Raw genomic sequence first — 13556 nt, 5'->3', positions numbered from 1 at the left:
CACAGTGGTCCAAACCTCTGGACAATCACACGATAAGCTCATTAGGAAGTTTCCAGTCACTTTTTTTTTTTTTCAAGATAGATGATTGACCTCAAAATCGAATTTCAGGCGGTGTTTTCTTATGCAGGCACAGAAAAACAAAAACAGACATTATACGTTCTCACTCATATGTGGAAACTAAAAAAAAAAATCAAATTCCAGGTGTTTTCTTATGCCCTTCAGGGTTACACATTTGATCCAAACCATTCAATTCTTTAGAAATTTATTTTAGAGTAAACAACCTGTCATGGGCAGAATACCAAGCAATTCTGTAGAAACTAAAAGAACACTTTGCTTGGTCATTGAATAAATGTGTTAATTGCTCTTTTCTGCCATAGATTTTAGTCTAACTTTTGTCCTTCACTCTGGCATATCTGAAATGCTGATTATAAATCTAAAGAACTAGAACTGTAGAGCTGATGGCTGCAATATTCAATTTATACTATCTAATACTAACAACATAGGTCTTCCAGAAGTGGCTTATAAATATTGATTTTACAATGGAAACCTCCAGAAAGAACATAAAAATAATTCTACATGCAATATTCTAGAGATTTTTTTAATGTAAGGACCCAAAGCAATCTACTCTGAGTGTGACTGATGTCCTCATTGCCCTTGTCTGGGAGCTGGTGGCCTCCTGGTCTGTTGCCACGGCCCGTTGCTAAAGAGTTAAACCTATTGGCATGTGTGTCGTACCCCTGCCCAACGGTCCCTTAAGCAAGCCACAAATCTTCCTTGCTCTGGATGACAGTTAATGAACTGTAAAAGTCTTGCACCAATATTTCTACTTCATCTGCAAGCTCGAAGAAGGCAAATTTGTTTTTCACCCTCGAAAAGAAGCCACTGTATTTCTCAGGCAGACAAAAATGATTTGTTTGTGCGGATCTCTTTTTAGTTAAGAGAATATCTTTGGAGCTTGGAAATTTGATTCAGAATAAAACCACAAGCTTCTAATTATTTCAGGGTGTTTTATGTGCCTGGATGTGTTTTATTAGCCCAACTATATTGCAAGCTCTTCTAACTCTGTGACCTTGAGCAAGCCACTTAACCTCTCTGGGCTTATTTTCCCTCTGTAGCATGAGGATTACAATACCTGGTGTTATTACCTCACAAAATTCCTCAGAAAATCAAATGATGGTCACTATTATGCTTTCTTAAAGATCATTTAAAATGATTTGATTAAACATGATATTAATTCTGAAGAGCTTTAAATTACATTCATCATAACACAATTTATGTATATATATACTTAAATACACATGTTTGCATATATATCTCTATGTGTATTTAGATATATATGATATATACATGTATTTAGACACACATATATCCCCTTACACACTGAACAGGTTCTATGATGTATTGATTTTGCAGATTAAGCAAAATGAAATATAACTGGACATGAGAAAGCAACTGATTAGAAGCAAGTGTAACCATACATTTCAAGAAATATCTACTGCACATTCTGGAATAATTACTTTAGGCATATTCCTAGTAATTACTTTAGGCATATTCCTAGTCATATTCTTTGCTTAACTTTTGACTGGAGCCGCTTCATAAATTCTAATGTCCTTCTAAATTGTTGCCTCAGTTGTGTTCTGTTTAAGATTTACCAAAATGGTACCATTAGGAATGCTGCTAACGTTTTATTCCTTTTCTCATGTATCCTTCTGTGATTTTAGAAAAAAAAAAAAAATCTGTTCCTTTCAGTTTCTTCTCTCTTTTCCCAGCTGGCACCATCTCTTGTCTTAGGCAGCTGGGATGGGGAGCACAATGTTCTTGAAGCGAATGTTCAAGTTGATTGTTGATACATACTTCTCAGAGGCTGATCTTTTTGAGAATCCTACTAATTTCACTACAAAATTTACAAGATAATTCCTGGGTCTCTTTTAAAGCAGATTTAGCTCCAGCTTGTGCTGGAGAACTTCATCAATGTAGGTTTTACAGGTTCTATTACCAGTCCAAATCACAACTTTCAGTGTGGTGTAACAGGTCCACCAGCGGAAGGCATTCTCTGCATCTACTGTAGAATCCAAAAGAGCTTCTTGTATGGCAAGATTGTCCCTTCCAGTTGCTGGGTCTGAGGCTTCAAAATGTTGATATTAATAAAGCTTTTGTCATTGTCTATCTCTTCTTTTGAAATTTCTTCATTCACTTTTTTAAAAATTCACTACAGTGCATACTTTATACAGATTTGCTTAGTTTTTACTTAATGCCTTTTTTGTTGTTGTTCCAGGATCCCATCTCAGAAGCCACATTCCATGTAGTTGTCATGTCTCCTTAGGCCCCTCAAGACTATGACAGCTTCTTGGACATTCATTATTTTTGATGACCTCGACAGTTTGAGGGGTAGAGTACTTTGTAGAGACTATCCCTCGATTTGGATTTTTCTAATTTTGTTCATCATGATTAGGCTGGGGTTATAGGTTTTTGGGAGGAAGAGCCCAGGGGTAATGCAGTTAGCCTCATTATATTATCCTTCAGTATCTCACTAAATCATATCGAAGGTACACATGATTCACCTGACTTAACACTATTGATGTTGACCTTGATCACCTGGCCAAGGTGTTGTTTGTCAGATTTCTCTATAGCAAATTACTTCCTGCTCCCCATTCAACTTTCCATACTGTACTGTTTGCAAAGAAATCTGTATAGATAGCTCACACTTTGATGGGGGGGAGTAATGCTCCATATACTAGAGGTGGAGCATTCACATAAATTACTTGGAATTGTTCTTCACAGATTTGTCCCTTTTACTCCAATTACTTATTTTTAAAATCATCTATATCTGTATAGACTCATGGATATTTATTTTATAGTTTGGGTTATAATTCAATGACTTTGTTTATTTTGGCACTCAGATTGATCCAGAGTAGGGCATTGGGAACTCTTATAGTTGTCTCCTATTGATGTATCCTATTACTGTGAACCCCCCGTCTCCACCCTTTCCCTCTTTTCCCCTCCCCTTCCCTTCCCTTCCCTGTTTCCTCTCCACAACCCCCCTTTCTATTTCTTCCTTAGCACTTTCTTACTTTTTGGCACTATAAGGTGCTGCTCCAGGCTCATCTTCTGTGTTTCCTTCACCAGTCCTAGAACAGGCAATTTCTTCAAGGATCTCTGGTTCTTTTTATTGTAGAATGATATAAGGAACCAAGATCTGAGCACTAGGTGTGCTACAAAGGTGTTGTTTCTTTTAGGGTTTCTTAGCTGACAGTGGAAAGAATTATATGTATATGTGCTAACCTGTGTATACACACCAATTCACAAATATTTGTACATTTAACTATATTAAGCTGAAAATGAGCAATTTTTTTTTTTTTTTTTGAGACAGAGTCTCTGTTTTCAGGTTGGAGTGCAGTGGCATGATCTGGGCTCACTGCAACTTCCTCATCCTGGGCTCCAGTGATCCTCCCACCTCAACCTCCCAAGTAGCTAGGACTACAAGTGTGCACCACCACACCCAACTACTTCCCATATTTTTGTAGGGACGAGGTTTCACTATGTTGCCAAGGCTGGTCTTGAACTTGGGCTTAAGCAATCCTCCTGCCTTGGACTCCCTAAATGCTAGGATTGTAGGCATGGAAGCCCCCACACCCAGCAGAATTAATTCTAACGTCTTTAACTCTAATCTATCACCATATGAGTCATTCTAGCCTCCTCCACTTGCCTATAACCTCCATAGGAAAGACTTTATCAGTTTGGATACAATACTTGTGTACAGATTCTTTAGCCTTTAGTCTTATGGTCTCTGCTAATTTCCAAAGTTGCTTAAATCAGCACCTTTTCTCCATATCTCCTTCAGTGAGGTTGTTTCATATTCTTGTAACACAGTTGATTGTCTCTATTCTGCATTCCATCCTGTAATTCCCTGACTTCATTAATGATTTTTAAAAAATTGTCTTCATCCATTTATACACTTTCTAAACTATAGTTTCTTGGCCTTTTCAGGCACCAACACATATATGTGTAATACTTCTTTATCTAAAACGTCAAGTACAAAGCATGTTGCTCTTTGCATTAATCTGTGCTTTTACTTGTAGACAAAAGAATCCACTTTAGCTAGTTCGAAATATATTATTAATAATAATAACAACAGAAGCAACAACAACCATAATGTAACATTAATGTTTACCATGTGTCAGGATGCATTCTAAATGCTTTACCTATATTAACTCCTTTACACTGTATGAAAACCCTGTGCAACAGCTACCTATATGCCCCACTTTTCATATAAGGAAACTGGCATAAAGGAGTGAGATAACTTGCCTGAGATCACGCAATTATTAAGCGGCAGAGCCAGGATTGGAGCCCAGGCTACTTTCCCTAGCTCCCAGAGTTACAAAAAGAACTAGAGGGAAAATTCTAGGCTGATTTCCAGTAACAACTCCTGGAAACACCCTGAGGAACTGGCCACTGATCCCAGGACCCCACGGCCCTATCCATGATAGCAAGTGGCCTCTCCTGCTTCCCCCACTTCCAGTCACAGAAACATGTGGCCTCTGCCACCTGCCAGGCTGCAAAATGGAAACCCCATACCTGCCGTTTCCTCACTTCCAAATCATAGGCCCTTGCAGGTAGGTCTGGTTGAAAGAACCTAGATCACATGCCTGAACCTTAGTATCTCAAGAGACTTAGACTTGTACTGTTATAGTAGAACCATCATATTCTTAGTGCTGCTTCAGTGGGTGTTTTTGTAATTAGCTAAGCAACAATAAAATAAAACATTGTGTTTTGGATTCTCATAACAATCCTAGTTCTAGATGAGGAAACCGAAGCACACAGAGTAAGATGACTTTTCCAAGGTCACACAGCTAATAAATGGATAAGTCAAGTTTTGACCCTGGTAGTCTATTGTAAAAAATTAAGCTCTTAACCACTCAGCAATATTGCAAACTATTTTTCTAGATAGTGAGGTAATGCAAAATGATGCATGGACAAGAGATTTTGCATTTTTTTCTGTTGCTGTATTTCTGGTAGCTTAGCTACTTCAGCTGAGTGCTGTCTCCCAAATTCATAAGCCCACAGACACCACCTCCCAGGCTGCGTACCACCACAGCCCTGGGTACTGCACCTCACAAGCTTGAGAACATGAAAAATGTATTTAAGGACAGAAAGATCTTGGCGGCTTCTTGGTTACAGAACTGCTTCTATAGCTCTGGCCTCCTACTATGAAGCAACTTAAAACATTCAAGGTGCTTTAAAGTTATAAAATGTTATCATCACTAGCAATAATTTTGGAGGGGCAGGGATAGTGTCTCCTTATTACTTTTGACTTCCCTATAGTGCCCACACATTTGCAACTAGTAGGCCCTCAATCACTCCTGGATACAAGAGGGAATAAAGAAAAAAAATTATGAACTCCCTTCAAGGGCTGCAGCGTGCTGCAGGCTATAGTTTGCCTGAGCCCTGCCGTCTCCTCACAAATCTTGAGTTTGCATCCTGGGAGAATGGGTGAGGCTACTGCAGAATCAATAGTTGGAGAAGGCAGTGAAGTCTCACGAGATTTGCTCTCTCTCATTCCCTGTACGAGGCTTAGAATTCAGCTGGGAGTAAGAGGTTATTCATTTGTCCCTATGTGAATGAATCACTTTTGTGGCCAGCCTCACCTTATTTAGTTGACGTTCATCTCACGCTCCTCCTCACTGTCTTCTTCCCATTAGTTGCTGCGTGCATGGGGAATACCAGGCAACCTTCACAGTGATCTCAGTGAAGTGCAATCAAGAAGGGAACTATGCTGGCTACAGAAATCACAAACAGCATTAAGTATTCAAATATCAATGAGTTTTGGATTATTTGTGCCACTGCATACCCAATTTTCCCTCTCCTGCATGAATAACCTACAAGACATCTAATGCCCCAGGGAGGGGTTGAGGATGGTCTCTTTAGTGGACTCCAATTCAAAGCACATTTTACAGGACCACTCCTTCCACCTGAGGCAACTCTCTCCTCCTTTTACATTTCAACCTCCTCCACCCCTTTCTAACTCTAAAGGAGAGTTTTTCAGAGGGTCGAAAGGGTGATATACTCTCACTTTAAGGCCAGGTCTAGATTAGGACTTCTACAGACCCTATGTACACTCTCTGGTTGATTCTATTATTTCTCTCAAGTATGTGCTTTCTCCTTCTCTATCATGCCCTCTATACATGCCCTCTCATGGCCATGGGACTTGTAGTCCTCCTGAGGGAGCAGCTTACATCCCTCTTTACTTGGCCATGTGACAGGCTTTCGTCAAAGGGATGTGAGCAGAAGTATCATCTGCCTTGTGTGAGCAGATGCTTTAAGAAGCCCCGTGGGTTCCATGAATTCTCCCGCTCTGTTTCCTCTTCCACAAGTATGCCAAGTCCCAAATATAGGCTGCTTCTTCAGCCTGGGTCTTAGAGAGAGAAAACATGGGGAACAGGGTTGCGAAGAACCACCACAAATGGCTTGCAGCTGCCAACAATTAAAATTCATGAGCAATAAATGCTAGTTATTATAAGCCACTGGAATTTGGGGGTTCTTATGGCAGTAAAACTGACTGATATTCTCATGTATAATTCAAACTAAGAACTTCCTAAAGGTTAGGGATGCCCAATAAATTGTAATTTTCTCTCCCAACCACAATGATTACTTCAATGATTTATTGGAACTCACTGAATATCAATTTATTTATAACATTTGTTTCCTCATTTTGTTATGGCCACCTGCTGTGTGTGTGTGTGTAGGGGGGGGTGTGCTCCAAACATGAGCTCTGTCTCCCTCTTGGGTAATTTGAAGAAACCATGCTTAAATGGACAAAAGTAACACTTCCCAGTAAGTCAGGATACCCAGTGGCTTACGTATTAATCAGCTTTGTGTGATTTTTCAGCAAGTAATAAAACCTGACTGTTACTCAGATGATTCATTTTTTAAAAGTAGCAGCTTAGACCAAATAACTTCAGGTTGGATTCAGCTATAAAATTTATAAGGTCTGGGGGGGGGACTAATAAATAATGCCCCATTTCCCTACCCATGTTTGGAATCGATTGTAAAAGAGCCACACTTAGGAATTATAAATGATGGAGATCAAAATAGGTTTTATTGTGATAAAAGTTCTACTGGAGGCCATGGCTCAGCATGCAGCCAAAGGAGCCACTAACCCTCCTCTGAATTTATCTTTCCTCCCCAAACTGTGTGCCTTCTCTTGCCATAAGGCTGGTGCAGAAGAGACTGTGCACTGCCTGCAGATGCCCACAGCCAAGCACGGAAGGGGATAAGCCCAGGGATCTCACCCTCTGGGCCCAAACTTTCCAATCAGTTGTCACTCTTTCTACCCTCTGTTGGGGAAAATGGGTTAATGTAGATAGAGGTAGGGCTGTTACTCCTCACTTGGAAAGATGCATCCTGGGGAAAGGAAGTTCCCCCTAAGAGAATTCTATAAATCTGTAATTTAAAATCAGGTTCAGAACACAGTGGAAAGAATGCGTGGCAGAAAGACCTATACTCAAACCTGGGTTCATCACAGGCTTCTGTAAATTCAGGCAGGTCAACTCACCTCTCTAGGCCTCAGTTTTCCCCTCTGAAAAATACGGATAACAAGAATACTAGCACTGCCCAGCAGATAAGATTGTTCTGTGAATCTAATGAGACAATATGTGTGAAAAAGTTTTCAAAATGATGCACTGTATAAGATAAGGTTAAAGTGAAAAGGATATATTATCAAGTCATGGAAATTAGTGACTGTATAGCTACAATTTCTAGCCACAATTTTAGCTTTACTAAGAAAAGCAAGTCAGAGGATGGAGGCAGTTTTCTGAATGCTATGGACACACAGTCCAACATCCTTTTCACCCCACCATCATACTGATAGTTCCTGAGTCACACCTGGAAGCCAAGGACTCCAGTCCCAACAAAAATTCTCTTTTGTTCAGGCTTCCAGGGCAGCCGAACATTGAGTCCACTACTGTTCCCCTGTGTTACGTTGTTTTTCTCCCCTTGGACCGGGATGGGCAGTTTCTGTCCTTTTTGGGTGCCCTCTTTCTTCTCAGTAAAGTGAGTGGGGGTAACAGGCTAGAATGCTCTGCCAGGGGAGAGCCAGGAGTGGGGGAGTCAGGATCAGGAGACCCAAGAGCTCCCCTAGGCTCTGCCTTCGCTCAGCTTTCCACACTGCTTTTGGCATTGGCATAAATTTAGCATTTTCCAAAGTGTATTTCTCAGATTGCCAGTTCCCCAAGACACCCAAACTCAAAAAGTTTCTGTGGTTAAATTTGTTTAGGAAAGGCTCCAAGTATAATTCCCCCTCTTTGAGAGTTTCAATGTCCCTTAACACACCAAAGGCCCTTAAAAGTCCGATAAATCCTCTAGCAAATAAAAGTTGTTTATTATTTGCTGTTGTTTAACCCAGAACTTGTAAAATATATTTGGCACTGAAACACTTATTTTCAAGAAGCACTACTGACATCCTGGTTTCATGTGGTGACCGAATCCGACCTTCAAAAATCCCACTCGCACTTCACCTCCACGAAAAAGGTCTGGGGAGAGTTTTCAACCTTGGTTGTGCACTAGAGCCATCTGGGAAGCTTCTAAAATAGCCGATGTTTAGACTTCCCCCAAACCAATTCAATGAGCATCTCTGGGGTTGGGTCCCAGGCATCAGTACTAGGTAAAGTTCCCTGAGTTCCAGGGTAAGACCAAGGCTGAGAACCACTGGATTAGAGAAAAACACTTTGGTGATAACTTTCATTGCCATTGCCTGCCAAGGTCAGGTGAGTTAACCTTTCATATAATAAGGCCATGCTTATTGTTTCACAAGAAATAGGAAAAATGTAAAATGCTCATAGTGACTAAGTGAAAATGCCTACTGAAGGAAACTAATAATTGCAAACATTTACATGGCACATAAACATATATCCCAAATACTTTTCATATATTATTGAGGTGATGTCATTTGTCTGGGGAAATACTCAAGGTTTGTTGTCTCAAGCCAAGTAAATCAAAGACATGGACACACAAGCAATGGGTTTAGGAGCAGAGATTTAATAGGCAAAAGAAAGAGAAAGGAGAATAGCTCTCTCTCTTGCAGAGAGAGAGGGCATCCAAGTGGGACTTCTGGTCCACAGTCCGCGGTCCATGGTCCATGGTCCACAATGGAGTGCGAAGGGTGGGAGGAAGTGGGGAGAGATTTGGGGTTTATAGACTGGCTTGAGGAGGCGGTGTCTGATTTACATAGGGCCTAAAGATTGGTTGGAGCAGGTGTGATATTTACATAGTGTGTGAAGAAGCTGGCCACCCCACCCTAATCTTTTTATTATGCAAATAGGTTTTCTACCTGGCTAGCGCCATGTTGTCTGCTCCTTACTGCACACGTGGTTGACAAGGAAAAGGGAAGATGGAGCTGCCATGATGAACTTGCCTAGCCCCCAAGTAACCTTCTCCTATTGGCACAGCTGCCAGCATTCATCCATGCAAGCTTCCATGCTTCTCCATGCTTGTGGCTTGGTTTTTTAGCTTGCTTTTTGTTAGAAAAGAAATGATTTGGGGCTGCTTTTCATTGAAGGGAGAACCTTACTAAGGACTTCCTTACCCTATCTGCCTAAATAATTTCTTTTTGACTCCTACATCATTATCACACTTCCACATGTAATAACATAATTCTCTTGACAGTCCTTAAGGGGCAAGCATTTTTAATCACCATTTTACAGGTGAGAAAACTGAAGTGTGGAGTTAGGGGTTCAACTACTTAATGAAGAGCCAGCCAACTTAATAAGTGAGAAAGCTGGGATTGGTCTTGCTCCCAAATCTCTAACCAACCTTATTGTGGAGTCCTGATAAGGTAAGTAAGCAACAATGAGGAAAAAGTTCCAGGTGAAGGAGAACAACTGTCCTGAGAGATAGCATGATGGTTACTATTGAGCGTCAACTTGATTGGATTGAGAGATGCAAAGTACTGTTCCTGGGTGTGTCTGTGAGGGTGTTGCCAAAGGAGACTAACATTTGAGTCAGTGGACTGGGAGAGGCAGACCCACCCTCAGTCTAGGTGAGCACCATCTAAACAGCTGCCCGTGTGACTAGAATAAAGCAGGCAGAAGAATATGGAAGAGCAGACTTGCTTAGTCTTCTGGTCTTTATCTTTCTCCTGTGCTGGATGCTTCCTGCCATCAAACATCAGACTCCAAGTTCTTCAGCTTTTGGACCCTTGGACTTAACCAGTGGTTTGCCAGGCGCTCTCAGGCCTTTGGCCACAGACTGAAGGCTGCACTGTTGGCTTCCCTACTTCTGAGGTTTTGGGACTTGGACTGATCCACCACTGGATTCCTTGCTCCTCAACTTGGAGATGGCCTATCATGGGACTTTACCTTGTGATCGTATGAGTCACTTCTCCTTCATAAACTCCCTTTCATATCCACATCTATCCTATTAGTTCTGTCCCTCTAGAGAACCCTGACTAATACAGATGGCTAATCGCAAACAACCTTTTGGCACAACTACTTCGCTCTGCAGGAAGCCCCAGCAGCATGACCTCGTTCTGCATGGAGCCCCCTCCAGCATAAGCCCATGAAACTTCCCTCCAGTCCTTGCTGTAAGGTTCTCCGCGGGGCCTGAAAGCTTAAGATGAATAACTCCTCTCTTCTCAGGCCCAGTCCCAAGGCACAAGGCCACTTGCATTAGCAACATGCGCCAGCAAGATAGAAGCAGGAAGAGAGCCAGCTGGAAGATATGTACCCCTGAAGATCAAGAAAAAGGCCATCTGGGTACAATGTAGCAGTTACCTCAGACGAGGACACTTCCCTTTTACAGGAGACTATAAAACCTTTGTCCTGTCCTCACTCAGGGCTGACACCATTTTAGGCCTTGGCCCACCAGGCGCTCATTAAAACAGCATGTTGCTCCACACCGCCTCGTGTTGTCTGTTGGTGTGCTCTCGGGGTTCGAACCGATACAAGAACCTTACATCTGGTGCCAAAACCTGGGAGGGGCTCAGGTGTGTGTCCCCCGTGGACCTACCCCTCCACCCCGGAGAGCAGGCCACAGCAGCCGGACAAAGGAAGCTCCTCAGCCTCCAGTCACCTCTCTGTACATTCACAGTGGTCACTGATCTCGCCTACTGGTAAGTTTCCCCAGGAGCCCGGTTAACAGGGAAAAATCCGCATGGCCTCTCTTGGTTCTTCCAGTCTGAAAATCCAATGTTGGTCCAAGAAGGCTCTGGCATGTGCCAGGCACTCGCTGAATCATCTGGTCTTAGGGGGATGCCTCTAGGCCATTTGATCACGTTCAGGAATGAAAAGGCAGCAGTGATGATCGCTTCTTTTATCATCTCCCTCCAGCCATCCAGGAAGGTCTCCTTTTCCCCTGTTCTCCCAAGCCTACCCTCAGTTATGGGAAATTCCCAGTCCTCCATTCCAAAAAACAGTCCTCTAGGCTGCCTCGTAAAAAACCTGCAAACCTTAGGCCTCAGGGAAGATATCCACCCTAAGCACCTTGTCTTTTTTTTGCAATTCAGTCTGGCCACAATACGAATTGGATAATGGGTTCAAATGGCCCGCAAATGGAACATTTGACTTTACAATTTTAATTGATTTAAGCAATTATTGCCAAAGACTGAAGAAATGGTGAGAAATTCCTTATGTCTAGGCCTTTTTGCACTCAGATCACAACCTCTGCAGTTCTTGCTCACCTGTTCAAATCCATCTCCTCCATTCTCACCACCCTGATAGCCTTTCTCCTCCCCACCTACCTCTTTTTCCTCATTTGATTCAGTTGGCTGCTGTCCACCCCTCCCAGCCCCTACCTCTTCCTCTCAAAGCCTTCTTTAACCCCCCAAGCCTCCTCATTGTCTTCTCAGCTGCCATATTCCCAGACGCCAACTTCTCAGCGGCCACCTTCCCAGCCACCATTTTTCCAGCTGCTATCTTCTTAGTCACCATCTTCCCAGTTCCACTTCTTTTCCTACACTGTCCCCTCCTCAGGACAATTCTAGTATTGCCTGTTCCCATTCTCCTTCCTCACCGCCCTCTCCTGAAGACTGTAAGCCCATCCCGCCACCTTATGCCTCTATCTATCCTCCACTGCCTGTTAACTTAACTCCCTTTCCCCTTCAAATCCTCAGCAGAAACCACTACTTTGAACCTTTGGTTCATCTCTCAGTCCACCCCCAATATTCAGTGCAAGCTTCAGAAGCTTGATGATAGCCCTCAAACCCCACAACAAGACCTTCTTAATTTAGCCTTCAAAGTCTTTAACAATTGTGATGAGAAAAGTAAAAGGCAAAAAGCAGGTAGAGTTTCAAATGCTCGCCTCTGCCATCAGGTGCCCTGCAGGCCCACGGGGCTACAGCTTCATACGGAAGCCTCCTAACAATCCACCTCCACCTGGCGCCTGTTTCAAATGCTGCAATGAAGGCCACTGCTCCAGACAATGTCCAAATCCAGGTAAGCCCACCAGGCCATGTCCCGTCTGCAGAGGAGCCCACTGGAAGTTGGACTATAAGCAGCCCTCTTACTACCACAAGGACCACCCCCATCCCTTCTTAAACTGTCCAAAACCCCCTACTTGGATCTCATCAGCCTTACCACTGAAGACTGATGGTGCCCTGGGATGGACGCCCTAGCAATCACCATCTCTTCATCCAAGCCAAGGGTAACCCTGATGGTGGCAGGTAGGCCAGTATGTTTTTAAAAAATTAATATCAGGGCAACCTACTCTGCTTTACCTAATTTTTCAGGACCCACCCAGTCCTCCCAAGTCTCTGTTGTGGGAATTAATGGATAAGTCTCCAAACCCCAAGGCCCCTCTCCACTTTTCTGCTTCCTGTGCACTTTTTCCTTCACTCACTCTTTCTTAGTACTGCCCTCATGCCCAACCCCGCTCCTAGGCAGAGATATCCTTTCAAAACTCCACACTACTGCACTTCCACATTCCCCATGGTACCCAACACATCCACCCAGACCCCTCCAGTACTTCTAGCTTTCTTCTACTCCTTCACCCTCCCACTCTAAAACATGCAACTTTTCCTTATCCCCCATCCCCGCTGTTAGGATACTTCCACACCCTCGGTCACAGAACACCACACCCCTGTCTGCATTATCCTTAAAAAGCCCACCCAGTTCCTATCACCGAAGCAGTATCCCATCTCCCAAGCAGCCTAAAGTCTATATTTTTCACCTCCTTGTCCATCACCTACTCCACCCGACAGACTCCCCTTTTAACACACCAGCTCTATCTGTTAAAAAGTCAGATGGAACTCATCTCTTAGTACAGGACTTAGGCTCATTAACCAAGCTGTACTCCAGTATGTCCAGTAGTTCCTAACCCATATGCTTTACTTTCTGTAGTTCCCTCCAATACCACCCATTTGTCTGTCCTAAACCTAAAGAATGCTTTCTTCACAATTCCTTTGCACCCTGTTTCTCAAGACCTCTTTGCCTTTAGGTGGGGAAACCCTGACACCCACCTTTTGTGTCAGCTCACCTGGTGTGTACTACCTCAAGGTTTCGGAGACAGCCTCCACCTTTTTGGACAGGCCCTTGCTCGTGACCTCTGTACCTTATCCCTAAAACTGT

At 42.9% G+C, this 13556-nt stretch overlaps 1 pseudogene; it reads left to right on the top strand.

Annotated features, from left to right (window-relative positions):
* Positions 1-13251, top strand: part of LOC140709034 (transcription factor NF-E4-like) — a 35711-nt pseudogene extending 22460 nt beyond the window's left edge.
* Positions 13252-13556: the final 305 nt, after the last annotated feature.

This window comes from Chlorocebus sabaeus, chromosome 18, assembly GCF_047675955.1.
Source record: "Chlorocebus sabaeus isolate Y175 chromosome 18, mChlSab1.0.hap1, whole genome shotgun sequence".
Taxonomy (NCBI): domain Eukaryota; kingdom Metazoa; phylum Chordata; class Mammalia; order Primates; family Cercopithecidae; genus Chlorocebus; species Chlorocebus sabaeus.
This window is presented reverse-complemented; position numbering and strand designations above follow the sequence as displayed.